General features: G+C 49.5%; 1 protein-coding gene across 5 annotated transcripts in view; it reads right to left on the reverse strand.

The window, feature by feature from the left end:
- The window catches only part of c2h7orf57 (chromosome 2 C7orf57 homolog), a 256643-nt gene that overhangs the window by 218397 nt on the left and 21880 nt on the right, over nucleotides 1-16366 (reverse strand). Inside the window, exon 1 of one of the 5 annotated variants that reach the window (XM_072475006.1) lies at nucleotides 15440-15458. The exons of the other annotated variants lie outside the window; for them this stretch is intronic. The gene's annotated coding sequence lies outside the window, so the exon portion shown is untranslated. Of the gene's footprint in view, nucleotides 1-15439; nucleotides 15459-16366 lie in introns of those variants that run through there. 5 annotated transcript variants of the gene reach the window in all.

A 16366-nucleotide genomic window follows, 5' to 3' on the forward strand; every position in this document is an offset into this window, starting at 1 on the left:
TTGCACCGCTCGCTCCGCTAACCCATTTGAAGCCGAATGATATGGGGAGGTATGAATATGCCACACCCCATTTCCTTCAGAAACCTGGAGAACTCCTCACTCGTGAAATGAGTGACATTATCAGTGACAAGTACTTCAGGGAGACTGAGCCTGCAAAACAATAAACATAACTTCTCGATGGTTGCCCAGGACGTGGTTCCCACCATCTTGTATACTTCAAGCCACTTTGAATAGGCGTCAATCAACAAGAGGACCATGGACTCCTGAAACGGACAGCATGCAACCGCACCCATGACTGGCTGGCGGGCACTTCTGATGCTCTTGGCAAACGGAGCATTGTTGGGCCATCTTCTCAATGACTGCGTTGAGGCCCGATCACCATACATGCCAGCATTTTCATCATGGACACGTCTGGATGACCGGCGTAGAGGTCTTTCAAGATCAACTCCTGTCCTTTGTCTGAGACAACCAGGTCCGTACCCCACAGCATGATACCATCCTCTGCACTGAACTCAGACAGCTTGGAGGAAAATGCCCTTAATTCGCCTGGGAGCTGGCAACGCTGTCCACTGTATAAGACCATTTGCCGAACATTTGATAGGATCGGATCCATTTGGATCGACTCACGGATCTGCGATGCCGTGACAGGCAAGAAGTCCATGGAATTCAGAGTTGATAGTACCTCAATCGTCCTGGGGGTCAATAAGGGGCAAGTCGACAAAGGTAACTGGCTCAGTGCATCGCATTCGTAATTTGAGTCCCCGGCCTGTGTGCAAAAAAATATTCGTGGGCGGCTAGTTGTAGGGCCCAGCGCTGGATTTGCGTGGAAGCAATGGGTGGAATCACTTTATCCTCCTTGTAAAGCTCAAGCAAAAGCTAATGATCAGTAACTATAGTGAAGTGACGGCCGAACACGTATTGATGAAAACACAGCGAACACCACTGCTGGGGGGTGGAAAATTCGGGGCAATGAGTCCTCAAATAGAGAGTGGCTTTCCCTGAAGGTGTGAAAACAGAGGCCCCTGCGGCAACACTGCAGTTGATAAAAGGGTTTTGGATTGCTAAACTAGATTATCACTTTGTAATTTTGATGATGATTTGATGTTTGGTCCAGATCACATGATTTGTTAAGTTTTTGAACTGTATACAGACAGGCTGAAAACAGCCATTTTGTGTACAAAACCCCAGGAAGAGCTCTGAGAAACAACTTCAGAAAGGGCTCTTGGCCAAGGGAGGACAAAGAGGAAGATTTTTTAAAGAAATTAAGCTCAGTTTCTGCCGAAAAGGTCCAGGCACCCACAAATGTTGTAACTGCAGAATTAGTCTGCCTGATTCCACTCTCACTCCCATCGGCATCTAAAAAATCCTGTTCAATAAAGTCTGTCCAATTTTGGGCTTATTGATCTTTTTACGTTAAAGAAGATTTTGGGTGGAATTTTCTGCTTTGGAGGCTAAATGCAATGGCGGGGTTAAGCTTTGTGTGATTCCCATTAGGTTGAAGGACGGGTTCTAGCACCAGATCGTATATATTTCAGCTTATTATTAATGCATCAGCTGGGAGCTCGCCGAATCACGTGGCAGATCAGGCACTGATTTATCCTTATGGAGTTGAAGGTCCTGGTGCCATATTTAAATGGAGCCCACACACACTTTCACTCTCTGCAGCGCAGGTGAGGGTTGGTCATCTCAGTGAGAATGGATTCAAAGGAACAAAACCATCTGCACCATGTTTCAGCCAGACCTCCCTGGACAAACACCTCAGCCTGTCCAAGACAGGCTCCAAGAGATGAGTACCGTAGGTCAATAGACATAACCATGTCGGCCCGGGAGGAGATTGCTAGGGAGTTTGGCGCTTGTGGGCCCCAAAGGAGAACCGCCCTGCAGTGCAGGAAGAGGATGATTGATCTCAACCGCTCCGCCAGAGTAAGTGAGCCTTCTCCTCACACCTAACTCAAACTCTCCAAGGACATCTGGCTGTTTAAGGGTTATGTCACACATTACCAGTACATGGGACATCAGCACTGATTGTCCGACAGCCGCTTTAACATCACCATCTCATGTGAAATCCTGCACAAATTGCGCCTTTGGCCTTTGTTGGTTAGGATCAGCACACACAGCACCTTTGTGAACTGTCCTTTCATCATTGGTGCTCACTGCCTTCCCCCAAACAAGCCAGTAAGGCTCCATCCAGAATACATCAGCCACGCATGGACAATGACTGTGAGTGACCCATACGGCAGAATTCTCCCATGTCTCCGCCGGCGGGTTCAGGGACAGGTTGGGGTGGGCGGGGGGAGGGGTGGAATTTGTCTAGAGAACCAAAATTTCCCACAGAATCTTCTGCTGGTGCCCACCATGGAGAATCAGGAAACCTCCTGGAGGTCGGCGTGAGTCTCATTTGCATCCTGCTAATGGGATACAGATGACAGCCTGACCACCCAAGCTTGATTCTCCACAGCGCCATCAGGAAAACAAGTTGGTGTGAAACACATCTGGAGCAAGGTTGCATGCAGATGTCAGGACTCATCTGAACAATGACAGGGCTGCCTCCTGAATTCAGGATGGAGGCCGTCTGCAACCCTGGAGCCTGGAACACCACAGCAGTGTGTGGGGGGAAGATGGACTTTCCCAATTCAGTGTCCTGGAGGGGACAATCTTCCAGTCTCAGAGTGTTCCCTAAGATCCGTCCCCATTTTCTGTTGGTCCACCTTCTTTCTTCAATGGTGGGCCAGTATGTTGGGGGCCTAGATAGGACAGCAGGCTATGCGCCATCAGCCCTGCCCTGCCACAGAGTACGGCACCAAATATCCGGCTGCATTATTGATGAGGTCGGGGCTGGAAGATTTGATGTGTTTTCCCATCGGCCTCCACAGTGGGAAACACTCATCGTTCCCACCCTATGCAACACCTTAACCATTCACTCCCTTCCCCACTGGTACACAGTGGCAGCCATGTGTATCATCTACAATTTGCACTACAGCAACTTGCTAAGGCTCTTCCAAGAGCACCTTCTGAACTTGCAACATTTACCACAAAGGACAGAAGATGCATGGGAACACCACCACCTGCAAGCTCCCCCCTAAGCCACACATCATCCTGACGTGGAGTTTTTTTGCTGTTTCTTCACTATCAATCGGTAAAAATCCTGGAACTCCTTTCTTAACAGCACTGTGGGCATACCTGCATCACATAGACTGGAACTGTTCAATAAGGCAACTAACGGGCAGCACGGTGGCGCAGTGGATCGCACTGCTGCCTCACGGCGCAGAGGTCCCAGGTTCGATCCCGGCTCTGGGTCACTGTCCTTGTGGAGTTTGCACATTCTCCCTGCGTTTGGTGGGTTTCACCCCCACAACCCAAAGATGTGCAGGTTAGGTGGATTGGCCACACTAAATTGCCCCTTAATTGGAAAAAATGAATTGGACACTCTAAATTATTATTTTTTTAAAACAAGACAACCAACCACCACCTTCTCAAGAGCAATTGGGGTTGGGCAAGGATTCTGATCTTGCCAGCAACACTCAGATCCCAAGAACAAATATATTTAAAAATATCAACCTTGTGCAGTATGGGCACATGACTGAATTTTTTTTTTTCTTTTATAAATTTAAAGTATCCAATTTATTTTCAATGAAGGGGCAATTTAGCGTGGCCAATCCACATACCCTGCACATTTTTGGGTTTTGGGGGTGAGACCCACACAGACACGGTGAGAATGTGCAAACTCCACACGGTCAGTGACCTGGGGCTGGGGCCGAACCCAGGTCCTCGGCACTGTGAGCACATTGCTGAACATAAGGCACTCCAACCTTATCATTGGCTCTGGTACCAAAGTGATCTGGCTGTTGTACACAAGAAAATATCTGAGGCAGATCTGAAGCCTGTAACAAAATCCATTTGAAAAACATATTGATGCACAATTCGCTAATGGCTCTCGATGTTATTAATATACAAATGGTACAGCAAGTTCAGGCAAGGGCCAATTCGAGGTTAGAAGTGGAAATCCAAATGCTGATGTACTAGATGCGCTGCTCTGGTGTTAACTTTGCAAAAATGTCCGCTCGCTCTCTGCCTCACCATTGAAATGCCCCAAGCTGCTGCACTTGCATAGTAGATATGAACTAAACTCACCGCGGAAAGGTAAGTCGACCATTTAAAGTCTAAAGATCTTTTTAGTGGCATAATAAATGTCAGTCAGTGCCAATCAATGTCTCTGGCACTGAAAATTAATTATCTCATTCTTTTCAGCTTTTAATTGGAGTTGGAGGAATTTTAAAAAACTTCTTGCATTTATGTAGCGCACAGCAAACCCCCACAAAAGTGACAATGGCAAAGACATTTGTTTTTGTGATGTTGATTGAGGGAGAAAAGGGTTACACACAAGAGTTGGGTTGATATAGGAACATGGACAGAGGACTGACTAACTAACAGGAAATGGAGAGTCAGGATAAATGGGTCATTTTCAGGGTGGTAAACTGTAACTGGTGGAGTGCAACAGCGATCGATGCTTGGCTTTCAACAATTTATGATATAAATTAATGACATAGATGAAGGGACTGACTATATTATAGCCAGATTTCTGGTGATATAAAGTTACGCAGGAAAGTAAATTGTGAGGAGGATATAAAGGTTCTGCAAATGGATATAGATAGGTTAAGTGAGTGGGCAAAAAGTTGGCAGTATAATGTAGGAAAATATGAGGTTGTCCACTTTGGCAGAAGGAATAGGACTGCTCACAGCTTGACTCATTTCGGCTGCTGGTAGCACAAACTGTGCAAAGGCTGGAAGGGTGGGGGGGTCAGGGTGGAAGGGCAGAGTGGAGGCCAGACCTGGGAGACATACAAAGTGTCCTTTAAATACAGTGCCCAACCCTCGATCCCACTAGATAATGCCAAGGAAAGCAACTTTCTGCCCACCTCTGCTGCAAGATTTCTTACGCTCCACACAGATGCACAAGTATCGAGCTGACCAGTGCAAGATTGTGCATGGTCAGCCATCCCACCAGCCCACCCTAGTGAAAAACACTCCAACTTCTCCTCCCAGCATTGAACTTAGATTTCTGAATGGAAAATTCTGCCCTAGAGTGTGGTGCACAGTTTTGGTTACCTCACTTGAGGAAGGACATACTTGCTTTCGAGGTAGTTCAGATTAGATTCACTAGGCTGATTCCTAGGATGAAGGGGTTGTTTAATGAGGATAGGTTGGATATATACTCATTGGAGTTTAGAAGAATGAGAGGTGATCTTATTGAAACATGTAGGATTCTGAGGGGGCTTTACTGGGTGGAGGCTGGGAGTTTGTTATCCCTTGTGGGAAACCTAAAACCAGTGGGACACAGTTTCAGAATATGGGATCTCATTTAAGACTGAGGAGGAATTTCTTCTCTCAAAGGGTCATTAGTGCTTGGAATGCTCTCCTCCAGAGAGAACTGGAGGCTGGGCCATTGAATATATTCAAGGCTGAGTTGGACAAATTTTTGATTGACAAGGAAGTCAAGGGTTATCAGGACAAGCAGGAGAACGGAGTTAAGGACACATCAGATCTGCCATAATCTTATTGACTTGTGGAGCAGACTCAAGGGGTTGAATGGCCCACCTCTGCTTCTATTTCTTATGTTCAAATGTTCTTTCTTTTTTAAATTCCAATGTTTCCAATTAAGAGGCAATTTAGCATGGCCAATCCACCTACCCTGCACATCTTTGGGTTGTAAGGGGTGAGACCCACGCGGACATGGGGAGAATGTGCAAACTCCACACGGACAGTGACCCGGGGCCGGGAGTGAACCTGGGTCCTAGGTGCCGTGAGGCAGCAGTGCTAACCACTGCACCACCATGCCGCCTGTTCCAATGTTATTATATTGGCCAGAGATAACTATCCTGCGCTTCTTCAAAATAGTGTCTTGTGATTTTTTTACATCCATCAGAGCAAACTGATGGGGCCTCAGTTTAACGTATCATCCAAAAGACAGCACCTCTGACAGTTCAGCTGCCTCTCAGCACTTCACTGCATGCAAGCCTTGATTTTTGTGCTCAAGCTCTTGAGTGGCAACCCTGCGACCCAGAGGCAAGGATGCTACCAACAGAGGTACATACAAATGTAAAATTAAAACAATTTTAAAATGTGTATTTTTCCTGGGTTTCTTTCTCTTAATCCATCCATCCTTTCTCTCTTTTTATCTCTTTCTGTATCTGATTTGACATTGTCTTCGCTAATTCTCATCCTTTCCAATTTACACTTCCTTCCCAGTCCTTAAATCTGCCAATTTCACAAATCAATCTAATTAATTTGCTTTAAGCTATTCTTTCATGAGACGTGCAGATCGCTGCCAAGAACAGTATTTGTTACCCACCCCGAACTGCGCTTGAATTAAACGGCTTGCTAGGGCAGTTAAGAGTTGACCATATTGCTGTGGATCTGGAGTCACATGTGTGGATGACCAGGTAAGGATGGCAGATTTCCTTCCCCAAAGGACATGAGTGATCCAGATAGGCTTTTACGAAAAATGATAGTTTCATGGTCGTCATTACTGGGGCTAACTTTCTAATTCCAGATTTATTCATTGAATTTAAATTCCACCAGCTGCCAAAATAGTACTGAACCTGTGTCTCCACAGCATTTGCCTGGGCTCCAGATTATTAGTCTGGTGACAATAACACTGATATTCATAATTGCTTGCCCTGTTCACTCAGACTCTAGATGCCTAGTTTCCTTCAATGTTATTAGCTCATACATTCAGCTGCTTGCCACGCAAAGATTTTTAAAACCCTGACATATAAGAACAAGTCTAACTCATGTCAGATGCTGGTTGATTCGCTCCTATACCAAATTATGGCCCATTTCCTCTTCTCACTGCCCCATTCAAATTTACTAATTGGCTACTGTTGTTCTAAGATTCCGAATTTGCCACATAATAGAAAGATAATGCTCCCTCAACTGCCCATGCTGTGCTGGACAGGTCAGGACGATCTCAGATTCTATTTCCACTATGTGCTACTTTATTTAGATTATCACAGCAGCATAATAATCAGAGTGTTGCAGTTAACCTCGCACTCCTGCTCAGTTAGGGGAAAATTTTAAAATCAGCCCCAGCCCTATTTCTGTACATGAGCCATTTCCCCTTTCTAGAAAGAGTGAACATTGGACGTGGGCAGAATTAAGATGAGGTGTAATGCTTCGCTTCACTGAATAACCTGTCAGCAATCACAGCCTGGGCTGATATAAAAAGCATAAATCACTTGACACAGTGGAACTGTGAATCATTATGATTCGCCACAGTTAATGTGGAGATGAGAGATATCAGAATAAGCAAAAAGCTGATTGTGTAATAGAGCAATTAACACAGATAACTGGTGTCCTTGCCATACAAGGCCAGAGTTACAAGAAACATGTTACAAATAAATGTTTTACATTAGTACAACTGTTCTTTTAAAAGGAAATTTAATTTTCCAGCAACATTGCCAAATGGTCCAGAACTTCTGTTCCCCAGGTGTTAGTACCTGGAGGTAACCAAGAAGGTGTGCTGGTGGACCCCTTGGAGGTCCCCAAGCAAAGATTGCATGGCAATTGCCCAGGAAGTTCAAACTTCCAATGGGCCATTATCCTATACCTGGAATCCGATATTCAGATTTAAAACAGAGATTTTGATTGGTTCTGACTCTCTCAGAGTTACTCAGGAACATTTAGAAGGATTAAAACCATTTCTGACACCTGGGCAGCCTTAATAGTGACCCCGCCCCAATACCTGAACCCCCGCCCCCCCATTGGACCTTCCAATTATCCTCCCACCCTGACTGCCTCTGATTCCCCACCCCGCACCAAGACTATCCTCCCCACACCACGAGGTCCAGGTGAGATATGTGCTGCTCTCAACTAAGGTAAGTAAAAAGGAACGGAGTGGTAATCTTGCTGGGAATGCCATTCTATGGAAGTTCTGAGCCCTTGTGTTATTCAAGGAGGAAAAAGACGAATGTCATTCTAACTTAATCTTATCCTCCTCGTGTGATTCTATAATGTCATAATGATATACTATATATTCAAAATGTCCAATTCACCTAACAAGCACGTCATTCAGGTCTTGTGGTGGAAACCGGAGCACCCGGTGGAAACCCACGCAGTCACAGGGAGCACGTGCAGACTCCGCACAGACAGTGACCCAAGCCAGGAATCGAACCTGGCACTGTGAAGCAACAGTGCTAACCACTGTGCCACCATGACGCCCTACATGAAAAACATAGGACATACGGTACACAATGTAATTACATAGACATAGACATTGGGTGAAGCTTATGGAGTGTAGTGCTACATAGTAGAGAAGATGCATGGAGAGATTAGTTCAGTCCATAAGAGGATCATTCAGGAGTCTGGTAACAGCGGAGAAGAAGCAGTTTTTGAACCTGTTAGTGCGTGTTCTCAGACTTTTGTATCTTCTGCCCGATGGAAAAGGTTGGAAGAGAGAATAACCCAGGTGGGAGGGGTCTTTGATTATGCTGCCCACCTTCCCAAGGCTGCGGGAGGTGTAGACAGAGTCAATAGATGGGACTGCTGGAGTTGAAGGAGATATATATTTGTGCGTGCCCGAACATGGCACGAAAGATTTATCCGGAACTGTCATGGTGATTACGAGCAGTCGTTGCGTGGGAAGGTGTGCATAATTTCACCATGTTGTCATGGCCTTATCCTGGTTTTCCCTTATTCTCTGGTCTATGATGATGATTCTTCTTTTCTTCAGTGATGGGGTATCCCCGGCTAGGGCTGGAGTAATCCTTTTTTAGTAGTAATGGAGGAGGTGCACTGCCCTGGGTGTGATTGATGAGGTGTAGGGCCAGCTGGGGTATTGGTTTTGGAGTGTGCTGGATGTCCTGGGAATGCTATGTTTTGTGTGTCAGGGTAAACTGGGCTAAGTCCAGTGCGGTAGCTGATATTCTGTTGCCCCTTGGAACTTGGGAAGTCCATTCTCAAAGTCACTTATTCGGGACATCCTGAGAGGACTCTACTGCATACAGGGGTCTAGGGTTGAGCCATCTTCTGTACTTTGGTTGATATGCTGTTGCCCCCCGCCCCCCTTATGGTCAGCGTGCTTTCTTGTTCGATTGAGCAGTTTCTTTCTCTTTTTCATCAATGATAGTGGGCGTGCGCCAGGGGAATACAAGCCTGATGCACAATCAATTACGCGTGAGACGAGGGGAGTCATACTAATCGGCTTTAATCAGCTAGAACTGTACCCAGCAGCTCCGATACAGAAAGTGAAGGCTGCTGGGATGGCATGGGTTTTTATACCCCGCCTCTCAGGGCGGAGCTACGTACGTTGGCCAATGGTAGACTCCTAGGTCTAGCCAATGGGCATCCACCTCTCAGGTACTGCAATACCTGGTATTACCACATTCACCCCCTGTTAAAAAAAGAACCCAACGGGGTGATGGCCAGTGTTACTGTCGCCTTTGGCATGGTAGGACCAGGTATTGTAGGTACCATGATGTCGAGGGTAACAGAGAAAGTCTTTATTGTTTAATGGTGCAGCAATCAGGCGATCGGGTGGCCTGGTTGTCCTTCTGGAGCGTCTGGGCTTCGGCGGTGATCCTGGTATAGGCCACGGCGGTTGTGGATCCGGGAACAGGAACATGGTGTCTTCCTCCCTGGCAGCTTCGTCACCCCGAGGCGGTGCTGTTGGGACGAAAAGTGGGCAGGGGCACCTGTAGGGGGCGTCGGTGCCTATTCGGCGCTGAGTAGGGGCGGCGGCAGTACTGACCCTCCGGTCAGGTGCTGCGGGGAAGGTGGGGGCAATGGTGCGGGTGCGCGTGGGGCTCCGGCGGGCGCCAGGTCCCGAAGGGAGACCGTGTCTTGGCAGCCGTCAGGGAACGCTACGTTGGCGTACTGGGGGTTGGCATGCAGCAGGTGGACCCTCTCGACCAACGGGTCCGACTTGTGCTCCCTCACATGTTTCCGCATCAGGACGGGTCCGGGTGTTGCTAGCCAAATTGGGAGCGAGGTCCCGGAGGAGGACTTCCTGGGGAAGACAAGGAGACGTTCGTGAGGTGTCTGGTTTGTGATAGTACAGAGCAGCGACTGAATGGAGTGAAGGGCCACTGGGAGGACTTCTTGCCAGCGGGAGACTGGGAGATTCCTGGACCGAAGGGCCAGCAGGACGGTCTTCCAGACCATTCCGTTCTCCCTCTCTACCTGCCCGTTTCCCCGGGGGTTGTAACTGGTCGTCCTGCTGGAGGCGATGCCTTTGCTGAGCAAGAATTGACGCAGTTCGTCGCTCATGAAGGAGGACCCTATCACTGTGTATGTACGCGGGGAAACCGAACAGTGCAAAGATACCCTGGAGGGCCTTGATGACGGTGGTTGTGATCATGTCTGGGCAGGGGATGGCGAATGGGAACCGGGAGTATTCGTCAATCACGTTAAGGAAATACGTGTTGTGGTCGGTGGAGGGGAGGGGGCCTTTGAAATCCATGCTGAGGCATTCAAAGGGACGGGAAGCCTTTATCAGGTGCCCCCTCTCTGGCTGTTAGAAGTGCGGTTTGCACTCCGCGCAGATTTGGCAGTCCCTGGTGACTGTCCTGACCTCCTCGATGGAGTAGGGCAGGTTGCGGGTCTTAACGAAATGAAAGAAACGAGTGACCCCCGGGTGGCAGAGGTCCTCGTGGAGGGATCGGAGGCGGTCCACTTGTGCTGTGGCACAAGTGCCGCGGGACAGGGCATCAGGAGGCTCATTTAGCTTCCCCGGACGGTACAAGATCTCGTAATTGAAGGTGGAGAATTCTATCCTCCACCGCAAGATCTTGTCGTTCTTAATCTTGCCCTGCTGTGCATTTTCGAACATGAACGCCACCGACCGTTGGCCCGTGAGGAGAGTGAATCTCCTGCTGGCCAGGTAATGCCTCCAGTGTCGCACAGCTTCTACTATGGCCTGGGCCTCCTTTTTGACCGAGGAGTAGCGAATTTCCAAAGCATGGAGAGTGCGGGAGAAGAAAGCCACGGGCCTGCCCGCTTGGTTGAGGGTGGCCGCCAGAGCTACGTCGGACGCGTCGCCCTCGACCTGGAAGGGGAGGGACTCGTCGATGGCGCGCATCGTGGCTTTTGCGATGTCCGCTTTGATGCGGCAGAAGGCCTGGCGGGCCTCGGTCGACAGGGGGAAGGTTGCGGTCTGGATCAGGGGTCGAGCCTTCTGCGTAATTAGGGACCCATTGTGCATAATAGCTAAAGAAGCCGAGGCAACGCTTTAGGGCCTTGGGGCAACGAGGGAGGGGGAACTCCATGAGGGGGCGCATGCGTTCAGGGTCAGGGCCTCTGACTCCATTTCGCACTACGTATCCTAGGGTGGCTAGACGGTCAGTGCTAAACACGCATTTCTCCTTATTGTAGGTCAGATTAAGGAGGTGCGCGGTCTGGAGAAATTTTCGGAGGTTGGTGTCGTGGTCCTGCTGGTAATGGCCTCAGATGGTGACGTTATCAAGATACGGGAGCGTTGCGCGTAAGCCGTACCGGTCAACCATTCGGTCCATCTCACGCTGGAAGACCGAGACCCCATTCATGACACTGAAGGGAACCCTTAAAAAGTGATAGAACCGCCCATCTGCTTCGAAGGCAGTGTCCTTGCAGTCACTATTACAGAGGGGTAGCTGGTGGTAGGCAGACTTGAGATCCACCGTGGAGAAGACCTTGTATTGCGCAATCCTGTTTACCAGGTCGGCTATACGGGGGAGAGGGTACGCGTCCAGCTGCATAAGCCGGTTGATGGTCTGGCTATAGTCGATGACCATCCTATGTTTCTCCCCGGTCTTTACCACCACTACTTGAGCCCTCCAGGAGCTGTTGTTTGCTTCGCTGACACCTTCCTTCAGCAGCCTTTGGACCTCGGACTTGATGAAGGTCCGGTCTTGGGCACTGTACCGTCTGCTCCTGGTGGCGACGGGTTTGCAATCCGGGGTGAGGTTCGCAAACAGGGAAGGCGGTTCGACCTTAAGGGTCGCGAGGCCGCAGACAGTAAGGGGGGGAATAGGGCCGCCAAATTTAAAGGTCAGGCTTTGCAAATCGCACTGGAAATCCAGCCCAAGGAGGGTGGCTGCGCAGAGGTGCGGCAGGACGTACAGGCGGAAATTGCGGAATTCCCTGCCTTGGACAGTGAGGTTCGCTAGGCAGAACCCCTTTATCTCCACTGCATGTGACCCGGAGGCCAGGGAGATTTGTTGGTTTACGGGATGGGTGACAAGGGAACAGCGCCTTACCATGTCGGGGTGGACGAAGCTCTCCGTGCTCCCGGAGTCGATCAGGCACGACGTCACGTGGCCGTTGATAGCGATCGTTGTGGTGGCTTTCGCTAGCGTCCGGGGCCGACTCTGGTCCAGGGTCACGGAGGCCAGCTGCAGCAAGGAGGAGTTCTGGTCAGGCAGCGTGGAGTCGCGGTGCTGGGGGCCTGAGGCCGGTTCAGGGTAACGGAGGCCAGCTGTAGCAAGGGGGAGTTCCGGTCAGGCAGCGTGGAGTCAGCAGCGCTGGGGCTTGAGGCCCCATCCTAGATGGCATCAGCCACGGGTTGCACTTGGAGTCCGGGGATACAGAAGATGGCGTCGGCGAGGGACAAAATGGCAGCGCCCATCCACCCAGCGTGGTGGCCGGGGGGCAAAATGGCCGCGCCCGTGGGTCGCACGTTGCCTGTGGGTAGGAGGGCGGAGGTGAGCCTTGGACGGCCGGGACCTGGAACAAAGGCTGATGATAGTCGCTGGCGACCTCTGCCACGGCGCGGGCCTGGTAGACCGCGACATTGTGGCCTTTCTTGCCGCACCCTTTGCAGGTGACGGTGCGGGCCGGGCAGCCCGCGCGGATGATTCGCCTGGCCACAGAAGAGGCAGCATTGCCCGGCGGTGAAAACGGGCCGTCTAGCGGCGTAGGCCTGCGGGGTTAGCGGGAAAGCCTGGGGGGCTGCCGCGACAGGGTGCCACGCAGCCCAGGGGGGTGCCGTGCGCCTGGGAGCAAAGGCCAGTGAATTTTTGTACGCAACGTCCATAGACCCTGCCAGGGCCCGTGCCTCCGTGAGGCCCAGCGTGTCCATTTCAAGGAGCCTTCTGCGGATGGCGGGAGAAGACATACCTGCCACGAAAGCGTCCCGAATTAAAAGTTCCGTGTGCTCATTCCCCGTGACTGGCGGGCAGCCGCAGTTCCGGCCCAGCACTAGTAGAGCCCGATAGAAGTCCTCCAGTGTTTCGTCAGGGCTCTTCCTTCTAGTTGCCAACAGGTGACGGGCGTAGACCTGGTTCAGAGGACGGATGTAATGTCCTTCTAGCAGCGTGATAGCTGCAGCATAATTCTCCGCCTCCTCGATCAGAGGGTAGGTTGCAGGGCAGACTCGGGAGCGTAGAAGGTGCATCTTCTGCCTTTCCGTGGGGGTGTCGGCGGCTGTGTCGATGAAGCTCTCAAAACACGCCAGCCAGTGCTTAAAAATACCAGCGGAGTTGTCTGCGTGGGGACTGAGCTGAAGGCACTCCGGCTTGATGCGGAGGTCCATCCTTTCAGAAGTAATAGCTGATTAAATTGATGCACAATCGATTACTCGTGAGACGAGGGGAGTCTTACTAATCGGCTTTAATCAGCTAGAACTGTACCCAGCAGCTCCGATACAGAACGTGAAGGCTGCTGGGACGGCATGGGTTCTTATACCCCGCCTCTCAGGGCGGAGCTACGTACGTTGGCCAATGGTAGACTCCTAGGTCTGGCCAATGGGCATCCACCCCTCAGGTACTGCAATACCTGGTATTACCACAAAGCCCATGGTTGGTTCCTGATCCTTTGTTATCCTGTGACCCGCTCCTGGTAGTTCTTCTTCCTTTTTGTGTTGTTGGGAGCCATTGACGGCACTGATCATAATCTGAACATGTTGCTGCTGATCCTCTCTGTATAAATGTATGGAATGATGTTGGTTCTGTGCTGGGCCTGAAACTGGGATTGTGTTGTGTTTTGTGTGGTATACATGCAACGTCCTTTTAGAATCTTGGTCTTGCAAATTTTCTATCTTTTTTTAAAGGTATAACGAATCTGTGCTTGGATCCTGCAGGGGTATAGACGAGTCTGGTATCGGATGGAATGAGGTGGGGCAATATCATTGGTGCCTCTGGCACTGCTGGAGTTGAGGTAGATATATGTTTGTGTCCTGAACTCTCATGGTGATTACGAGCAGTTGCTGCGTGGGAAGGTGTGCACAATTTCACCATGTTGTCACGGCCTTATCCTGGTTCTCCCTTGTTCTCTAGTGGGGTTTATAGTGGCAACTAAAGACTGTATTGACCCAGTTGTACTGCTATTCTCCTGTTCCCCTCTGTATTCATGCATGTTAAGCCTTTCTTTTCTTGCTGTGCTACATCATGCCTATAGTTTTGATGCTTTGTTTGTTAAAATGCAAAACTTCAATATATTTTCTTTAAAACAGCGCAACTTCAACAGAAGAAGGTTAAAACAGCGAACAGAGAGAGACTTCGGTTATCTACCAGCAGCCAGTCAGAACCCGCGTTCGACAGCAGATTTCCTTCACTAAAAGACATTGATTCATAACTTCCTGGTTCCCCCCGTGCCAAATTTAGGGGATACCCTATGATGCACTGGGGAATGTCTCTAGAAAGCTCCCACGTAGGGGCAATTGCCCTGAAGCAATAACATCATCTGAGCAATTGTGCTGGGCTGGGATCCAACTGACAGAAGTGAATTAAATCACTAATTTCGGATGGTTTTGCCAGTTTTACCCTGATAGTTACTCTGAAAGAGTTAAACGGAAACAAAAACCTTCCAGCTCCATAGGAACTGCTTAAGAAACCCAGACCCCACCTCGCATGAGACAATCCCCCACACCCACAACCCCCCCAAGGCACCCACCACATCACCCCTGCCCTGCCCCCGCACCTGACACCACCCCCTCCAGTGCAACTGCCCCTTTCTGACTGCCACCCGCCCTGCCCCCGCTGGCTTGACCCTTCCTCCCCACCTCATGGACTGCCAACGGAAGGCCAACGGACATTTAGGGACCGCCCAGCGATCAGGGAACAACTCCAGCATTGGAGAAATCGATCCAAGTGATCGGAACGCAGTCCAATCATTTGGAACTAGGTACGGGGTCCGCCCCGAAGGGCGGGAAGCCCCTGGGGACTATAAAGTAAAGCCCCCAAATTCAAATCGGTCTTCTTGGCAGGGTCACTCAACAACGCGAATCAACCCCTGAGAGTGAACTGCCCAGCTGCCGCACCAACCAAGTAAGTCTCCAGTCAACGCTCGCTACGAGATAGGCGCTCCTAGCTACAAGTCCATACCAGCTTTTGAATCCTGCAGACTCAGGACCTGAACGAAAGGCCATTTGTTCCCCTGACCTGGTGGGCCAATTCCGAAGCTAAGTATAGGCCTTTTAGTGATAGAAATAGTCTAGAAAGTAGAGTGACATGCATAAGTAGTGACTTACTGTATATAATAAATGTGTTTTGATTTGAATCTTACTAATTGGTGTGTTGAGTTATTGATCAGTACTTGAACTTGAACCTCGTGGGGGTATCAGAAAGATATCTGCCGACTCTAGAGCAAAGGTTAAACAATCAGAGCAAATTACGAATTAAGAGCCAACCAAAAGTTAGCAACATATTACTGGCGACATCCTGATGGGACCCGACTTAGAAGTGGCCTAACCACTCCGGGACAACCCAAAATTTGAATTAGAATCCAATTGGGAACAGAAAAAACCCACAAGTATTCAAGCAGTTCTGATCAATCCTCATAATTCGGAAGTGTGTTAATGAATGCGTAACTAACAGGGCTATAAGGTAAAACTGATAGATTTTTGTTGCGATAAACTGTCGGGAGTTTGTATTCTGGAAAATAGTGAAAGCCGTACCCGTAATTACAGCACCGCCTTAGTAACCCTCGTTCCAAATTTTAAGAGAGTATTTAGAGAGGAAAGATGGCAATGCAACCTCTCATGAACCCTGAAGGATTTGTGGTCGCAGCGACCAGCAGCAGAGAAGGACAGTGTCCTGTTTGGAAAGAGGCAATCAGGAAGTACCTCAAAGGGAAAGGATGGCTCCTTGGAGTGAATTCTGTGAGAATATTCTGTGAGAATAAGTAAACAGGACCCGGGAGTATAGGACATACGTGGTGGGAGAACCTGTCAGGAATTCATAAGAAAAGCTTGGGAAAAGCTCGCAAGCCAATGGCAATCGTGTCCTGTCTGGCACAATTGCGAGGCACAGAGGAGGTCGTTTGGACGCTCCGTAAAGAGATAGAAGGAGTACATCGAATGAGCAAGGTCGATGTAAGTGAGGTTGAGAAAGAGAACATAGAGTTGAGAAGGAAGTTAGCAGCAAAGGACGGAGAGGTGGATGATGCCAAGCGGGCA

The sequence above is a fragment of the Scyliorhinus torazame genome, chromosome 2, assembly GCF_047496885.1.
Source record: "Scyliorhinus torazame isolate Kashiwa2021f chromosome 2, sScyTor2.1, whole genome shotgun sequence".
NCBI lineage: Eukaryota > Metazoa > Chordata > Chondrichthyes > Carcharhiniformes > Scyliorhinidae > Scyliorhinus > Scyliorhinus torazame.